Raw genomic sequence first — 6000 nt, 5'->3', positions numbered from 1 at the left:
GCAGGAGGAAACTTGGGAGTCATTCAGAGCTGGAAGAAGGGGGAAATAAAGAGGCCCGGTCCCACGTGCCCCATGGCAAGATCCCGAGGAGCCAGCTAATTAGATCACCACCAGCGATACACAGTGAGCACATTTCTGAAGCCTGGACACCTCTAATCAGTATGCAAAGAGAATTACATATAGTACGCAGGAATGGTGGTTTAAAGTTATTAGTGATGCGGTGCATAGGAAGGCATCCTGCACTTCCCAAGGGATACCTGCATCGGGCTGGGAAAGCCTGGCTGCTCCTGCAAAGCACACACTGCAGCACCTGCCGTGCAAAGAGGGAGCTGGAGATAACAGCCACCGCTGGGTTTGATCTGCGGGCCATGGACTCGTTCAGGGGCCTCAAAGGGATCTTCTTTCAGGCTGGCTTGGGGTTGAGTCAGAAGTTTGGGAGGTGAAAGGCATCCTCTTCCCCACACCACCCAACACAACGTCATCCTACAAGGTCTGCAGGCATTCTCCATGCCCATAGCCACCCCAGTCAGCCCTTTCACAAAGCGCAAGCCCTAAGCGCCATACAGGCATATCTCCACCGCCCATAACATAGACCACCGCATGACAGGACAGGAGCTAAGCATGACACATGCCCTGAGGGCCTCTCCTGTGCAACCAAAGGCTAGTGCCACATGCAACATCTAGCCATCCATGGCAGTCCTGCCATCTCTGAGGGCCAAGCACCTTCTCCCATTGCCACCATGGGACAAGTGCCATCCTCCTGGTTTTATACCCAAGGCACAGAAACACCTTGGCTGACAGGGGAATCCTGCAGGGTCTCATTCCTTGCTTTAAACTTCCCAATTTGGACGTTTCACCACAAAGCCATTTGGTCTCAGTTAAGCCCAGGACACTCCTTTCCTCTACCTCGAGGTCCTGCAGCACCAGGGTCCTGCTGTTTTCCAGAAAGCATGTGTCTACCAGCTCCTAGGGAGGTACCTCTTCTGGGGTGGTCCAAGCTTGCTGTGACAGTGACATTGCAGCCTGGGGACACCCTGCTGGGACACACCATAGCACAACCACCCTCCTGCCCAGAGACACTCCCTGCTCCAAGGGAGCCTCAGAAACCAGGTCCCACCTCCCAGCTGATCACACAGCCCACTTCTGCCCAGGAAACCCCCATCCCAAGGCAATGTCACCACAGTTACTGCCACAAACACTCCCTTTCCTCCCACCCCCTTCAGAGAGGGGAAGTTCAACAACTGTGGCTTAACTCACGTCTTGTCCTGCCGCTTGGGGTACAGGAACAACAGAAGCTCCAGCCAAAGGCCCAGCATCCTGCTCCTGCTCCTGCTCCTGCTCCTGCTCCTGCTCCTGCTCCTGCTCCTGCTCCTGCTCCTCACTACACCTGAAAGCCCTAACAACTTCAGAAAGTCACAGGGTCTTATGGGCTTTGCTGCTTAACCACCCTCAGCTGCACAATTAATACCAGTTCACCCAGTTCACCACTTTCCCTCTTTGATGCTGGAGCTAGCTCAGCTCCCGCAGTCTGCCTGCACAAAGCTGCCCATGCAGCTCCTGGAGACATGCGCTAGACCATTTAACCTGTTTTTCCTCTACCTCCACTTCAGCTTCCCTAATTCCCACGGGACTTCTTCTTGCTTGCCCTTCCTGCAATGCACGGAGGATGATGGGTAGTTTTTTCAGCTGAAGTATCTGCCTTTTTTTTTTTTTCCCTCTCCCTCTTAACCAAAGCTTCCCTGCTGATACAACCTCCAAAGGAGGTGTTTGGAGAGGAGAGTCAGGAGAAAGCTGGAAGCCAGCTGAGCCTGTGCGGAGCCTGAAGACTCACAGCCGCCTGTGTGACCCCGCTCCCCCCAGCCTGGCTGGGAGCTCCCAGCTGTTGCCCCATCCCAGAGGGATGCCTGGCCACATGCAGCCATTTCACCCTGCTGGAATGACACAGGACTCACCTGATGCTAACAATGCTTCTCTTTCTGCTCACAGACCAACACCAGTGAGGAACCCGGAGGGTCTCTCCTGCTGCTGCCCAGGAGCATCAGAGAACATCTACTTGATGCACCCCACATGTCCACAGCAAACAGAAGACTGGCCAAGAAAGACCAAGGTCTGAGTAGCTATAGCAGGCAGGATGGGGATCATCCTGAGATGCCCAGTGCTGGCATCAGTAGGAAATTTGTTGGAAAAAGTACCCCATGGGTACTAACCCACAGGGGAAATTACATATTGGCTCCTGCCAGTCTGATGGATTGTCCCTTAATCTGGATTAAGTTTAACCCTGAGCGCATGACCAGGCCGTACAAAGCAAGGACCTGCAAATGTAAAGGCACGAGCAGCATCTGCTGGATGAGCCGAGCCAAATGCAGCCACAGCTTCTGCCCAGTTTGGGGAAACCACTTTCTCTATGTCGTGTCACCTCTAAGGTAACAGCATTTCCCTGCAAACCCTCCCAAAACGCCCAGATGTTACTCACATCGGTATTGCAGAGACCCCCATAAGGAAAAGGCAGGGCTGTTGCAGCCACGGTGGTCTCAGGATAGCGGTGGGAAAAGCTCTCCAGGCAGAGGGAGCGTCTTACTAAGCCAACTAAGACAGCCAGGACACCCGGCTGCAGGCCGCCCTCCCCAGCCCCGCTCCGCTGGCCGGGCTGCCGAGGATCCTGCATCGGCTGCAGCCCTGCCCGTTGGCACCGGCAGCGTAGGGTTCGGGCACGGTGCCCCAAATGTATCTTTACTGTGTCTCTTTTTGCCTGCAGCCATCATCCTTTGGGATGAGCGTTTTTGAGGTGCTGACATAGCACCGGTAGCTCCGGCGCAGTCCGGGAACATCGGCTCTTGATCTACCCACCGACCGTGCTACTGGGATTTCCTATATTGCCCTTCTCCGGGAGAAGTTACAGCCTCATTGAGAGCTCGGTTGCATATGTCTCTTCTCTATTCATAGTAGCTCAAGAGGGAGATAAACATCCTGTGGATGTGAAAATATAATCCTCATCTTGTAGAGTCCAAAGGATTTTGCCAGGGCTCACACGCCTTTTCATCTACTGCAGAGCCTGTCAAGGAGCAGCACAGGAGGGAAACAAAACCAGAAAATAGGGGAGGCACATGCGCACGTCTGATTAACCCAACTTTTTATGATAAACCAGCTCAAGGGCCCTGCTCTCTCTGCCCCTGTAATAAATCTCCTGGTTTTACTGTTTTATGATGTCAAACATCTAAGAGTTTTCCCTGAGTTGCAAATAGAACATAAATTACCTTGGGTAAACTTTGCAGACGCTAATGTTATCTACAAAAATCCTGGCGCTAATAACTTCACAGAAAGTCTAAGGGCTTCCCGGTTTGTATGAGCAAAGCTAATTAGTGTGTGTAGCCTGTAACTAAGAGGCACCTAGATTAGGAAGATAAAGTACCGTACTGTGAACTCCCTAACTGTAGTTACTCTGGATACCAAAATAGATGGTGACCCTGACCTGAAGTTTTGGGTACAGGCTTGCAGCATCTCAACAGAACATGAAAGACATCCATCCTGCTTTTATCCCAGCAAAGTCAAAGACATCCCACCCAGCTGTAAAGAAACAGTACTAAGCAGGATCCACCATGTCTCCAGGAGAGCTGCATCACTGGTTATTATCCTAGGGGAAAGCCTAGGCTGTTGTTAAGCCCTTTCCCACCCGCTCTTTGCCATAAAAGATCCACTCTCCACAAGTGAATCACACTGCGGTCAAGTCATGACTTTGGCCTTAATGAAGAGGCTGAAACAGTTTGATCTCTTCTCGTGCACATGGGCCCTCGGGCGCTTGCTGCAAGGGCTGTGCCCTCTGGGACCCCCTCCTGGTCTCCGTCGCTGCAGGAGTGCATTAGAAAGCTCTGAGAAATGGGGTCAGACCCTCTTTTTCACACTTCCCTGGCAGGAGGAGCTCTGCTCAGGGCAGAATGTTGTCCCTGGACGTGAAAGAGAAAGGGAAAATGAAGGCCATGTAATCCAAAGCCACCCGCACTGCCCTGAGCGCCTTTCCGGGCGCTGCTGGGGGAACTGCTGCTTCTGTGTCGCAGCTCGGGAGATTTTACAGCTCCATGTTACCAGGTTTGTGCATGGTATTTAATGCCCATTATCAGTATGAAAACAGTACAGTTGTAGAAAAGGCAGTAGCCTTTTCTAAAAATAATAAATGGTTAGTGCACACAGTTCATATTTAATAAAAATAGGAATATTGAAATAACTCCACTCCATGACATGAGTTTAGCAGACATTGTTTTTAAGACTCAGATCTAAGTTTAGTTGAATTAAACAATTCATAGTTGCAGGTGAAGAGCACAGCAGCTTCATCTTTCTATTCTTAAGCCTGGAAATACCAACAGCTGCAGAAATGCAGTGTTTTTTCTGCTTGCAAGTGAAAATGCAAAGTAATATAAGAGTGGTCAGAGAAACAGTGACACTGGTGCTGAACTTTACTACTTTATTTCCATTAGCTTTGGTGATACAGCTCATGGGAATGGAACTGGACATCTGAACATCTGGTGTAACACTACGGAGGACAGACCTCCATCAGGAAATCACAGGTCTAAGAACCTTCCTTTCCTTACAGTTTCTGACCAGCATGACCTAACCTTTCTCCATCTACTTCAGCAGCCATTTCCCTTGTCCCCAATTTTTATGATGCAAAATGCCTAATATTCCTTCTTTTATGGGTGATTTTCACAGCTGGATCTTCATGTGGTGATTGCCGTTAGAGATCTCACCCACAGGTTCCAGAAGAGATCCCATATCTACGCTAGCATTTAACTGCGGGCAAAGTTTAGTTTAAATTTCCTCTCCCCCAGTCCTTTGCAACAGATCTCTGTAAACATTCAAGCTATTGGCATAGCAGCCATTCATTGTCTCTTCATTCGGAGACAAATTTTAAACGTGAACTTGGAATGTATTATCAAATACAAAAGCAGAACTGGGACAAGGAACATTAAGAAAGCTACTGAAGACAAGTTTATTGCTGTTCATCAGACATCCTTCCATCACAACTAATCATGAATACGCCATGTCTTCCCAGCTGCCCCACAGCAGCACCGTTTATAGTCCTCAAGGAGGTTTACATAGGTAGGGGCACAAATCCCATATACACACTGCACTTGACTCCCACCCTCGCTGTACATCAGCATGGCCTTGTTCTGGCACTTACATTCAGGAGTGAAGATGAGGCTGTATCTGTTCAACACTGTTCAAGCAAGCGGAATGAAATGTAAAACATCAGCACTGAAATCCCTCCTTCCTTTGAGGTTCTGTTAAACTTGTCAAGTTTTACTTAAAATATGACAAACATGACATTCTACAAAGTCTGCTGGATTTGGGGTGGTTATTACAAGAGGAGTCTTACATGGGAGATGCTTTACTTTGTCTGCTCTGAGCCTTACTGGGAGCATCACAAAAATGCAATGTAGATGCCTATACACGCACTTCAGAAAAGCTAAACAGCCTAAATTTTTTCTTTTTTAAAGAGGGCAGGAAGGCTTGAGTATCTGCAACAGAATAGGGAATGTTTTACTAAGCCCTTTGTTCTAACGAGAATAGATGAGTAACAGTTATTTCCACATGACAGCTATTATTCACAAGTTAATATAAAATGGGTTAGAGATCAGACACCAGCTACTGGTAATCTAAGTATTTAAAACATCCATGTCCCCATACTGACCATTTCATCTTCAAAACCCATGGCTGATTCAACACAGAGTGGACAAGATCTTCACCCATAGTTTAAAAGCTCCCAAAGAGCACTGAGAGTCACTGGAAAACCACATTACTACAGCCCATTCTGTGCCCAATAAAATTAAAACCAAGAAGTTTGTCTACTATTTTCTGGCTAGGGCTTACACCACCTTTAAATTGATACACACTCATAACAATTCATATTTAACTTATAGCCTGGTGGCTTTCTCCAGAAGTGCCAAGCCAAAAAGACAGCTTGCAGCTTTTTCTTGGTCAAAAAAAAGATGGCACAAAATTCTGAGG

This window comes from Fulmarus glacialis, unplaced genomic scaffold, assembly GCF_000690835.1.
Source record: "Fulmarus glacialis isolate BGI_N327 unplaced genomic scaffold, ASM69083v1 scaffold20592, whole genome shotgun sequence".
NCBI lineage: Eukaryota > Metazoa > Chordata > Aves > Procellariiformes > Procellariidae > Fulmarus > Fulmarus glacialis.
This window is presented reverse-complemented; position numbering follows the sequence as displayed.